Source organism: Hemibagrus wyckioides, unplaced genomic scaffold, assembly GCF_019097595.1.
Source record: "Hemibagrus wyckioides isolate EC202008001 unplaced genomic scaffold, SWU_Hwy_1.0 Contig10, whole genome shotgun sequence".
Classification (NCBI taxonomy): Eukaryota; Metazoa; Chordata; class Actinopteri; order Siluriformes; family Bagridae; genus Hemibagrus; species Hemibagrus wyckioides.
The window spans coordinates 148,187-162,234 of NW_026690770.1; positions in this window are offsets into that span (position 1 = coordinate 148,187).

A 14,048-nucleotide genomic window follows, 5' to 3' on the forward strand; every position below is an offset into this window, starting at 1 on the left:
TACAAATGGGTAGGGTTTCTCTTTGCTCTCAAAACAGCCTTCCATGGTAGATTCTGTTCCATGTTGATGTGACTGCATCATGTAATTCCTGCAGGTCCTTCAGGTGCATGCTGTGAATCTCCTGTTCTACTACATCCAAGTCCACATTCTACTGGATTCAGATCTGGTGACTAAAGACCAATAAAGAACCCTGAACTCATTGCCATGCTCATGAAACCAGTTTGAGACAACTTTAACTTTCTGAGGCTGTGGCATTTAAGCAGCCCAGCAGGCCCAATGTGCCATAAAAACATTTCCCACACCGTTGCACCACCTCCACCAGCCTGGACTGTTTTAAATAGTAGATTATAGAAATGATTTTAAACCTCTCTTTTCTCTCTCTTGAAGTGAACATGATTGCATGTAGCCAGTTCACCTGATTGCATGTTTTGGGGAGCAGGGAGGAGGAAGAAACTGACACAAACATGATCATGTAGATCATGTGGATTGGGATTACATTTTTTTATGTGCTACAGAAATTTGGTTTTGGCAACACATTCATTTCCTGGATTAAAATTTTATATTCCTTCCCAGTCTCCTCAGTTTGGACAAATGGAGTATCTTCCTCTTATTTCCCCTTGAAACGTGGCACAAGACAGGGCTGCCCACTTTCACCTTTGCTTTTTGCATTGGTAATTGAACCCTTAGCAATTGCCATTCATACTGAACAATTGGGAGAGCTGGTACAGTTCACAAAATCTCAGAATGATTTTGCTCGCTGGTCAGCTCTCCCCATTTCTCTGGCTGGTCGTTTAAACTCAGTAAAGATGAACATTTTGCCTAGATTTCTGTATTTATTTCAGTGTGTTCCAATTTTTATATCTAATACTTTCTTTAAGACTTTAAAACAACACATCTCATCTTTTATTTGGAACAAATGACCAGCCAGAATCCGCGGGGAAATACTTTTAAAACCAAATTGCCATCTCAAAACTAATTTCCCAACTTTTCGAATCTTCCACAAAAAATCCCATCTAGATCAAATTCTTGAAGTACCTTTAGATAAAGTTTGTTTCCAACACATTAACATATATTTTGCACTTAAAAAAAAAAGTACTTGAGTACTTTTTACAGCGGGTCAAATTGACCCGAAGATAACAGGAGGGTTAAATGATTGGAGTTTTTAGAGAAACAATAATCAGAAAGAAGACATTCTTAAAAAAGAGAGATTTGATTTGAAACCTGAACTGCTATCAGGGCCATGCTGAACACCTTCTGACCAATCCAAATCAAGTATAAATTTTAATGTCAATACTGCACATAATTATCAAATAAAAGTCTATCCAGCTGTTATGCAAAAGTCTGTAATAATGTTTCTCTTAAGCGTTTTAATTAAAATCCATATTTTGGTGTAATTTATACACATTGATTTGTCCATCATGACTTTTGGAGGCTTTATTATGTCCATTTTATAATGAAACAGCAAAAGACTTTGAAAATCATCTGTCATTTTCTGATCATGATAAATATCAACACAACTAGACTGAAATATACAGGAAAAATATCTACTGGTTTCCTGTCAGGGTTGTGACTTTTTCTGGCCACTAGAGACCCCCACTGCCTTTTTGTTGGTTTTCAGTCTCTGTCATTATGTCTAATAGGTGTCACCTGTGCTTTGTTTAGGTTTGTGTATTTAAGTACAGAGTAATGAGAGTGTTTCTGCATGAGTGTGTGATGCAGAGAGCAGTGTGGTGTCCTTGGCTTATGGCTGCATGTAGCCCTACAGTAGGGTCTGATTGGTTTTCTTTAAAACAATTCTCCAAAGAAGAGTTGACCAAATTTTCTCTACAGTGATGTGAAAGACTCCTTGCCAGTTATCATTTATGCTCGATTGCAGTTGTTGCTGCTGAAGGTGGCATAGCCAGTTATTAGTGTGGGGGAAATTACTTTTTTACATAGGCAAACCAGGCAGGTTTGGACAGCTTTTTTCCCTTAAGAAATGATATAATTTAAAAACTGCATTTTGTATTTACTTGGGTTATCCTTGTATAAAAAATAATTGGCTTGATGAGCTGAATCATTTAAGTGTGACAAATGTGGAAAAAAAAATCAGGAAGGAGCAAATTTTGGTTCATTGTGACCACCTGCTGAAACAGCCCTGACCCGTCATCCACTGACACCTTTCTATCAGAACCAGCATTAACTTCAGCAAGGTGAGCAACAGTAGCTCGTCTTTGGGATGGGATCAGATGGGCCAGCCTTCGCTCCTCATGTGCATCAATGAGCCTTGGCTGCCCATGACCCTGTCAGTTCCCCACTGTTCCTTCCTTGGACCACTTTAGATACTGACCACTGCAGACCTGGAACACCCCACAAGAGCTGCGGTTTTGGAGATTCTCTGATCCAGTCGTTTAGCTGTCACAATTTGGCCCTTGTCAAGTTGCCCAAATGTCTACACTCGCCCATTTTTCTGCATCTAACACATCAACTTTGAGGACAAAATGTTCACTTACTGTCTAATATATATCCCACCCACAAAGAGGTGCCATGATGACAAGATAATCAGTTCAGATAATTATTCACTTCATCTGTCATATATATATATATATATATATATATATATATATATTAATTACATACATATAGGTATCTAGTGGAGACCACACCTCTATGGAGCAGGGCTGCAGGGCAGATTTGGCAGCAAAAGGGAGACCAACAATTAGGCAAGTGGTCATAATGTTATGGCATATATCAGTTTATGTAAATATATATATATATGTACTGTACTATTGAAAACTCATACAATATGTGTGCATGTGTAAAAATAAAAACAAGAAAAAAAGCTCAGACATTTAGAAAGACCTTTTTTATTTGTATATCTATTCGTCAGTATGAGTGAGGGGAATCACGGAGGTCTGCGCATGCGCTTGTCACGCTGCAGCGTCACGTGATCGAGTTTCTGTGGAGTGTTTACTTTTAAATCCTAAAGTGTTGCGGTTCTGAAGGTCGCAAGATTTGGATTATCTTTTGGCATTTTTGCTTCACACCTTTCGGATTTCTCTTTACTCCACTACTGGATTTGACTCCTACACCGACTCTACAGCGCAGCGATGATGAACTTCGGGGGAGGAGCCGAGCCTCAGCACCAGGATGTGGATCCCGAGCCCGGATGGAGCGGACTGTACGACCCCTGGAACGGTGAGTTACTGAGTTTCCTCTTTTTCACTTAAGTATAAAGTCTTTTAAACACCGCGTTATTACAAAAAACCGCAATCAGGAATATCGTTTTATATGATTAGATGGTTTGAGAAATTCTGTTCGGCTAATCTTTATTTGGCTAATCGCTTTACGGACACGATCAGTATGCTAAAGCTAGCGGACAAAGCGGCAGACTCCAGTGAAACGAGCAGGGAAGAAGAAAACAGTGTTCATGTTTTCAGATATGTTAACATCAGCTTTTCATAAAAGTCCCAATGTTTACTTAACGTTTGCTAAAGTTTACTAAGTCAAGCCGAGGAGAGTTAGCAAAGATTAGCTAGACGGCTAGTTAGCATGTAGCTAAGTAATTGTTTTTCAGTGTTCATAGTTTGTTTTTTTGATGGAGTGAATAGAATGAGTTAAAATGCTTATAATAACATGAAGTAACATATTATTTTAAGGATTTTTCATTGTCCGTGTTTGTCGAGTTGTTAAAGCGGAGAGAGAAAGGGGCTGTGAGGAAAGGCAGCTAGCTGAACAAAACCAATCGGTACAAATAAATGGAGCTAGTGTGGCAATGTAGAGTGCAGCTTAGGCAAAAATATCAAGCTGTTTGTTTCAGTTCTGTTCAGCAAGGCTTTGTTTCTAGCTGTCGTGAATAAAATAGTTAGGAGTAGTGTAATTTATGATAAAGGGCGAATTTTTGAGAGGAGACACGATATTTTTAAGCATTGAAATAAATGCCCAGTGTGACTAACAGTGAAGCCGTGATACTGGAAGAGCCCTGTATAACACCTATAAATGCAGCTTAAATGTAAATACTGAGTTTTTAATGCACTTTTACAGGAAGATTACAGTAATATAACTTGTGTAAATACTTCTTGTTTTGATAGTGAGGCTTTGCTGCTTTATAAAACATACACAGTGCTATTAAAATGAAGGTTTCTGCTTTCTTTTATGAGATGTTAATAGATGTGTTGCATTGTCTGTTCATCTTCTTTGACACAGGGAGTCGGAGGGAGACGTTTGTGTTTCCGCAAGATGAGCTCAACTACAACAGAGAGCTCAGCGATTACGAGGACGATGACAGCCGGCCTGCTCAGCAGAATGAAGCTGGAGATGGTGGTGAATATGAGGTTTCGACGAGGAACCCGTCCATTGATAGAAGTCCATCCCCACCGATGAGAGGCCTCTCTCCTATATGGACCCCACCCCCTGTGAGGAGCCCATCCCCTGTGAGGAGCCCATCCCCTGTGAGGAGCCCATCCCCTGTGAGGAGCCCACCCCCTGTGAGGAGCCCATCCCATCTCACGACCCCATCCCCTGTGAGAAATCCATCCCTTGTCAGGACCCCACCCCCTGTGAGGAGCCCATCCCGTGTCAGGACCCCATCCCCTGTGAGGAGACCATCCCCTGTGAGGAGCCCATCCCCTGTGAGGAGCCCACCCCCTGTCAGGACCCCACCCCCTGTGAGGAGCCCATCCCCTGTCAGGATCCCACCCCCTGTGAGGAGCCCATCCCCTGTGAGGAGACCATCCCCTCTCAGGACCCCATCCCTTGTCAGGACCTTACCCTTGACAAGATATCATTTGCTGCCTTATTATGAAATCAGCCTCAACAACATTGTGGATGATAGGGGCTATGTTCCTGCCACAATGATGACTCCTTTCCGACGCCGGGGCATAAGGAGGAGGCGGGACGAAGAGGATGGCTATCAAGAAGCCCCTCTGAGTAGACGGCAGCGTGTGGAACCTGATGGGGATGTGGATTTCATCGGGAGGGATGTCCTAGTCCCCAGTAGGTTTGTAAGGTTTTATGTGAGTGAGATGTAACTTTAAAAAGCTCAGTCTTCACCTCATATTCATCACCTCGTATTCATGATGTAAGGTATGTATCTGTGGTAAGTATGTGTGGTAAGTATTTCACCCCTAGATTTCAGCATTAGTCTTATCCCTAGTATAATCTATAAATGTAAACCATTTTAATGATATAACTGTGGCATCATTGAAGTAGTCATGGCATCTAGTTAAAATAAAATGTCTGCTGGTTTTTGTATTTTTCATATGTATTTTGATTTTGTTAAATGTTTAGAATTTTTAGATTATTAATGTTGTTTTTTATTGTTCTGTTGTTAATTTGTTGTTAAATTATGCATTGCTGTAAATATGTAAATATTACATTTTTAAGATTAAGATTTTTTTAAGTTATACAAATGTAGTGTACTCCCACCCCCCAAACCCCCCTCTCTTCCCCTTCTAAACCCCCTAAACACCCCCACCAGCAAGTTTAGAGATTATTAAGATATTTATACCACAGCGATTTGCCAATGATAGCAATGTTTTATTTATTAAACATTAATGTTAAATAAGCATTTCATAAAAAATTGTCACAACACTTTATTAAACGATAATCAGTTTTTAAATTCATTCATAGTCTCTGATTATGTCTGGCATACACGTCCCTGTGAATGCACTTTTATTATGGAAATAATTAATATTAATCTTAACATATAATAAATGCTGCTAAAATAATGCTAAGTAAGGAATCGTACTAAAATATTTTAAAATTATGCACACCTTATTTCAATTAGATTCGGGCATTTCGTTGTGGTATAAGATATATTAATATCTGTAATAAGTTTATAGTTCATCATTGCTTGTAAATAGTTCTAAATAGTTAATAAATTATTTATTTGTTCAATACTCGTGTCTCAAGTGTCTTCTTTTTTTTTTATAACACATCATAAGCATTTCTCATTTATTTCTCATATAATTACACTGTAGAAATTCTCCCTCAGCTGGAACCTTGGTGTTCAGAAGTAATTACACTGTTTTTCTCTCACAAGCAAATACTTTCTAGCCAACAGTCTAAACCTGTTAAATCTGTATAACTAATGATCTGGTGTTGTTGTAATGTCAAATAAACTGATAACAAGTGAAGCACAAGATATGATTTTAATTGTACATGTTCAAGTTAATTCACAAAGGTGATCAAGTGATTAGTTCATAGATGAGACTTAGGAACTAACGCACCATGAGGAAGAAACTTCAGAGTTCAAAGCAGCATCAGCTCTAAATATGGAGGAAAAGCTGTCAGAGAGATGCTGTGGTCAGATAGACACCAGGGTTTGGATAACAAGTTTGCATTTCCTTACAACTCTTAATAATTATCCACAACACTTCTTTTTTTCTTTCACACAGATTTTGTTTTACATTATGCGTTATTTTTATTTTAGATTATGCATTATTAAAAACAAACTGGTCCATCTGTGGTGAAAAACACTGGTAGCTGTGGTTGCTAGAACTTTCCAAAAATGATTGTTACTGTTTATATATATATACAGTATATCACTCATGGGATCAATAAAATCTATCTATCTATCTATCTATCTATCTATCTATCTATCTATCTATCTATCTATCTATCTATCTATATAGTTTCTATTCTATTGTATCATTATTCTTTTATTATTATAAAAGTTCAATAAACAGGTTCAGCAAAAGAAAAAAAAAACAGAAAATGACTGAAATAAAGGAATGAAAGTTACATAGTGTTATTGGAATCTCCTTCAGTATATGTTAAACATTCTCCTTACAGAAAGTTTCAGCATTACAGTAGTTCTATGTATTCAGTATTTCTTTACATCACTGCATTTAAAAAGTATAAATTTTAATGTCAATACTGCACGTAATTCTCAAATAAAAGTCTATCCAGCTGTTATGCAGAAGTCTGTAATAATGTTTCTCTTAAGCGTTTTAATATTTTGGTGTGATTTATACACATGGGTTTGTACATCATGACTATTGGACGCTTTATTATGTCCATTTTATGATGAAACAGCAAAAGAGTTTGAAAATCATTTGTCATTTTCTGATCATGATAAATATCAACACAACTAGACTGAAATATACAGGTAAGATATCTACTGGTTTCCTGTCAGGGTTGTGGACTGTTTTCTGGCCACTAGAGACCCCCACTGCCTTTTTGTTGGTTTCCAGTCTCTGTCATTATGTCTAATAGGTGTCACCTGTGCTTTGTTTAGGTTTGTGTATTTAAGTCACGTGCTTGATTCACAAGTAAGGGATGAATAATTATTTCAATTAATGGCTCTATAATTTATCGCTTGTTATAATACTACTTCAAAACAGATCAAATAAATAAATAATACAATGCAGATATTATATTTCTCTGATCCACCAGTGTGTCTCCACATCCTTATTTGACAAGAAAAAAGGCCATTATATATTTACACCACACTGTCTGGGAGCCAAAGTCAAAACATTGCATGCAAAGGACTGGCTTACATGGAAATCTGGTGACCAGCTAGAAGGGAAGATGCTTCCCTTCTTCATAATCTTCATGAATGTGTCCTTTGAGTGGTACAAATCATGGACTGGCTGCGTTCATATTCTATTCAGTTCAATTCAATTCATTTTTTTTGTATAGCACTTTTAACAATGAACATTGTCTCAAAGCAGATTTACAGAACATAAGAAACAAAAAACATAGTGTAAAAAGTCCTAGATGTTAGACAAAATCATCCCTAGTGAGTAAGACTGTGGAGACATGTGGCAAGGAAAAACTCCCTTAGATGGTATGAGGAAGAAACCTTGGGAGGAACCAGACTCTAAAGGGAACCCATCCTCATTTGGGTGACACCGGAGAGTGTGATTATAAATTATTCTAATCACCGAAGAGTGTGATATGAACAATGTCCTTTCTGCAGTTATGTACAGTCTACAGTGTGATGTAGAATGTTAGTGTGTGTATTAATTAGGAGGTTGTCGTCGTCCTCAAAGTCCACATAGGGCTGGCAGCATTGCTTTGATATACCCAAATCCTCACGAAGCAGAATCCAGCTGAGGTTGGTCCATCTCTGGATGCCTCATGATCCTCGCAGGGTTGGCCTCTGTCTACTGGAGCTGGCACAATCTCCAGATGCCTCGGGATGGGTAAAAAAAGGAACAGGTGGAAAGGAATTAGCATTCGTAATATTAGCAGGACTAGATGATAATGTGCATTTGATCAGATGTACTGGAGTACAAGGTTATTGGGTGTGTTATGTGTATGCCAGGCTAAAGAGATATGTCTTTAATCTACTTTTAAATTGGGAGAATGTGTCTGAGCCCCAAACACTGTCAGGAAGACTACTCCAAAATTTGGGAGCTGAATACGAAAATGCTCTACCTTCTTTTGTAGATTTTAATATTCTGGGAACTACCAGAAGTCCAGAGTTTTGTGATCTTGAAGAGCGTGGTGGATTGTAGCATGTCAGAAGACTGGTTAGATACGTGGGAGCTAAATCATTTAGAGCCTTGTATGTAAGTAGTGCTAGTTTGTAATCAATTCTAGACTTAACAGGTAGCCAGTGCAGGGATAATAATATTGGGGTTTTATGATCATATTTTCTTGATCTGGTAAGAACTCTGGCAGCTGCATTCTTCAAACTTGTTTATTGAAGATGCAGGACAACCACCTAGTAATGCATTACAATAGTCCAGTCTGGAGGTCATGAATGCATGAACTAGCTTTTCTGCATCAGATACAGATAAAATGTTCCTAAGCTTGACAATATTTCTAAGGTGGAAGGCTGTTTTAGTAATAGTGGAAATATGATTTCAAAGGACAAGTTGCTGTCTAATATTACACCCAGGTCTCTCACTGCTGAGCTAGCCATAACAGTACATCCTTCTAAATGCAAGCTAAATTCTAATGGAGGGTAATGTAACTTCAAACAGGCTTCTTCAAGGTGAGTTGTTTTATTATGGTTTGACATAATAGGCTTGCTTAGTCATATCCATGGTCTCTGCTATTTGTGTCCCTAAATTAGTGTTAGAGTGAATGAGTACAAAGGTTACTGTGAAGACAGAAGAGAGAAAGGAGAAATGTGAAAAGAACTCTGCACAAATCTCATGTTTACTCTCCCCATCTGGGAAGCATCCGATCTTGAATGGGAAAAAACATGTATTGTGGAGCTGCATCTGTAATATGTATATAAAATGGGACATTGATATATTGTAGAAAGTATTCAAAACTGTTCGTTTCCTTGTTTTTTAATAGGTTACACCCTTATTCTGAAATTAAATAAATTCTCCAAAAAACACCATAACAAAAAGTATAGTTTTTCACATACTGTATGAGTGTAACTTATAAGTATATGTTTTGTAACTGTTTCACATTTCTCTTCATTCCTCCTCCCAGTCCCTGCTATGTACAAACATCCCACTGTGTTATTAGGGGTTACAACCGGCCAGATGATGAGCAGTGCCTTGTTTCCTCCAGAGGTATGAATATCAGTACCTATAAATGTCATCTACACCTCTATTAGTTCATTAGTAGCTGCTGAGAATATGCTCCTTGTAAGGTTGTGACTGAAATGTTGTGCAGTCTGTGTCTTATTATTTTGCATGTTTATATTTGCAGCCTGGCTAGCTAAGCATTTAACTCACTGGTTCGTGTGAGTTTTCCTTCACATCAGGACAATTGTATATAAAGACAAATAGGGTTATGACCAACTGATCCATTTTAATTTTTATAGACCTAAATGCAAAAATGTTTACTATTTTTTAAACTGGTTGCCTACAAGCTATATGGTTGATATGAGGTGTGAAATGATGTGTTGTGTGAGTGACTTTCCTGTTCCCAGTACCTTAAACTCTAAAGGTGGATAGAGTGTTGTTGTTGCTTGTAGATTGAACTAAATGTAACAGAAGACATGATAGAAGACTGGTGATAAACCAAGCTAAACATTAGTTGATGAATGGATGAATAGCTTGTAGCTGCCTTTAGCACTATAGGTGTTCAGAGTACTGTGACATTTGCATGAAAGTAATATAATAAAAAAAATGTATAAAATCATATCCATTTCATTTCATCACGTTTCATCAAATGGTTGTTTTAGTGCAATGAACAAAGCAGACATGTACACTAATACATTTACATATATACATGTGACTTAATTGTTATGTCTAAAGTCAGGATATTGGTCATATTCAAAAAATGATCAGTTGATTACTCTGAAGACAAATATGATACTAATGATCCTAATTGCTAATTTCTAATTTTTAGATCAGATGTCAGAACTTTTACCTGAAAAGTATTAAAATATATCAATGGTTGTCAATTGGACTATCAGTGTCATGGTGCAAAATGCAAATAAATTCTTATGGGATTTTTTTTAAGTACAGAGTGTATCAGTATTTCATGAATGAATGAATGAACTAATTTCTTTATCTTCCTGTTAAACTCATCTGTATCATAAATGGCATGTGGAATAATCAGTGACTTTTCTACCTGATGCATTGTTCAGACTGGGTGGAATTTGATGCCCATCATTGTGTTGTGGCCTCGAGTGTCAAGTTTTAAATGGTGATTGGATGTTGGAGGATTATTGAGCATTCTGCAGCTGTCAATGACTGTCTTACCATTATAATGAAAAGGTACAGTGAATTCAGAAAGTAAATAGACCCCTTGATTTTTCACTCATTTTATAACGTTACAGTCATACTCTAAAATGGATTGAACTCATAAACAGGTTTTCATAAGGTTTTGGAATAACACATTTAAGTAGGTAAGTTAATTAAAGAAAGTTAATTATCTGTGGTGCTAAAATTATAGCTTAGGTACATGTGATTTCCACTGATCACACTTGAGATTTTTCTAAAACATCATTAACAGTCATAGCAAAAAAAACCCTTGTAGACCTAAGAGGCAAGATTCTGCTGAGACAAAAGATCTGAGTATTTTCATCATCTTTGAAGGTCCCTGTGACTTAAATACACAAACCTAAACAAAGCACAGGGGACACCTATTAGACATAATGACAGAGACTGGAAACCAACAAAAAGGCAGTGGGGGTCTCTAGTGGCCAGAAAACAGTCCACAACCCTGACAGGAAACCAGTAGATAGCAGTTTATATTCCTTTTTCATCATAAAATGGACATAATAAAGCGTCCAAAAGTCATGATGGACAAATCAATGTGTATAAATTACACCACAATATGGATTTTAATTAAAACGCTTAAGAGAAACATTATTACAGATTTTTGCATAACAGCTGGATAGACTTTTATTTGATAATTATGTGCAGTATTGACATTAAAATTTATACTTGATTTGGATTGGTCAGGTGTTCAGCATGGTCCTGATAACAGTTCAGGTTTCAAATCAAATCTCTCTTTTTTAAGAATGTCCTCTTTCTGATTATTGTTTCTCTAAAAACAGTTAAATCAAAGTATTTGGCAAACTCCAATCATTTAACCCTCCTGTTATCTTTGGGTCAATTTGACCCGCTGTAAAAGTACTCAAAAATGAGGTATAATTGTATATAAATGAGATTTATAATACCAAATATTAAAAAAAGTGCAAAATATATGTTAATGTGTTGGAAACAACCTTTATCTGAAAGTACTTCAAGAATTTGATCTAGATGGGATTTTTGTGGAAGATCCGAAAAGTTGGGAAATGAGTTTTTAACAAAGTTTTGGAACTGAAAATATCTAAAAACATGAATGGAAGGGGAATTTTTGTGTCAGAAAAGCTTGGAAAAATATTATCAATGTAGCTATCACTGACAACTGAAAAAATAATAGCCGGACGATGGAATTACTGAAAGGATATCGTGAGTTGGCAGTAAGAGGACCACACAGTAGTGCAGCTGGTCAGGATGGTGAGACTGGGAGCAAGAACCTCTCCAACACTGTCTCAATCTGGAACTCATTCACAGGGTCCGTAATGACTCTGGAACCAGAACTGTGTACATTGTGTCTTTGTCGCCCAGTTGTTAAATAAGAAATTTTGAAGGGCAGTTTGGTTTTTAAAGTATTTCCCTGGGGATTCTGGCTGGTCATTTGTTCCAAATAAAAGATGAGATGTGTTGGTTTGAAGTCTTAAAGAAAGTTTTAGATATAAAAATTGGAACACACTGAAATAAATACAGAAATCTCGGCAAAATGTTCATCTTTACTGAGTTTAAACAACCAGCCAGAGAAATGGGGGCGAAGCTGACCAGCGAGCAAAATCATTCTGAGATTTTGTGAACTGTACCAGCTCTCCCAATTGTTCAGTATGAATGGCAATTGCTAAGGGTTCATTACCAATGCAAAAGCAAAGGTGAAAGCTGGGGCAGTACGGTGGCCTAGTGGTTAGCACTGTTACCTCACAACAAGAAGATCCTGGATTCACATCCTGGGTTTAAACAGGCAGGGTCATTCTGTGTGGAGTTTGCATGTTCTCCCTGTGCTTGTGTGGGTTTACTCTGGTTTCCTCCCTACTCTTGGTATTACTTCTGTGTTTTCTTTTGTTTAGGGAGATGTTTGTGTCTTCTGTCTAGGAAGAAGCCTAATTGGTTCCCCCAGTCTACTTGGTGCCACGCCCTGCCTGGTCAGCTGACTCCATGCAACCTATAAGAAGACTCCTTCATCACTTCCTGCCTTCAGCCTTGTGCTCACTTGCTTCACCCTTTTGCTCACTTGAAAGCCCTTTACCCCTTAACTGCTCAGCTGTGTAAATGTGAGTTGCTCTGGATAAAAGTATCTGATAAATCTTGTAAATGTAAATGCTACTGTTTGTTTGCAGTCAAATAAATCTGTAGATGCCCTAGTTAACACGATACGTATGTAGCAGTTCCAATCAGTACAATGAAGTACATCTTGCTTTCTGCTGGACAGGACCACACTCTAACCTCTGTCATGTGTGGCCTTAAAGGGTAATTAGTGTGAGGTTGGGGCTGTGGGATGGCCCAGTTGGCAGTAAGAGTGTTTTGATGCTCCCTAGGAACGTGCACAGGTCCTGTTTGGACCTAAGAGGGCATTGATATATTCTGTATCTCGGCACGCTCTGTCTTGGGCTGACTCCTGTCAGCTGTCACCATTTGTTCATGACCTCATCTTATTACCGTGATATTCTTTGTTTTGTCCTAGAAGTTCTTTCTGTTCTGTTTGGACAACATGTGCTGAACACAGACACTCAGTGACAGTCTTCTGTATCTTAGATAGGCCTTGTCGTAGTAAACTCGTAAAATTGCCAGTGAACACGTCAACCACCACGTCTGATTCTGCTGACGTCTTTTGTTTACCTATAGATAATAATGAAGATTATATTTTTATTATATATTACTTTTATTTTGTGGTGATTGAATGAATCTGACATTTGACAAATTCAGCCTTTCAGCATGTGAAATGTTAAAAAAAAAAAACCTGTGAGGGTGGACTAATGTAAATTTTGTTTGCCCAAAATTAAGAGGTGACTAGAGCACAAGCCTCCATTTAAGAATATTGAGGATTAATATTATTATAATTATTATATATATTATAAAATTGTTGTCTAGATACTTGTCATGAAAACCAGTCGGGAGTTTGTGAGAATGATGTCTAATGTCACGCGCTTTGGTGCCTTTTTGTAACATTGCTAATGAATAAATGGCATATTTTATACGCCAATCGCGTTAGCTCTAGCAGCTAATGCTAATCGCTAATGCCAATAGCTAGCTTGGTCCTGTTGACTGAAACTTTCTGTTGGTGTTGACTTGTTAGTTCAATTATTATCTTGATGTGTGGTTTGCGGGCATTCCAGTTTCGGGGTGCAGCTAAATATATTTTTTCTTCTTTTTTTTACTTTTGGGTACTGATGGACGGACAAGCAGAGAGTCGAGCTGCTTCTTCTTCTTCTTCTTCTTGTTTAATGGCGAATAACTCCTTAGGATCATTATCGCCACCTACTGTACTGGATGTGAAGTAAGTTGACATAGGTGATGAGTCTGAAATTTGAGAAGGGGATATTTTGGTGGATGTTCCGTTTTCCTTCCAATCTATGGCGCACTCAGTTCACATGCTCATGCTAGCGCTGCGTGTTTAGCTCCTCTAACACTCAC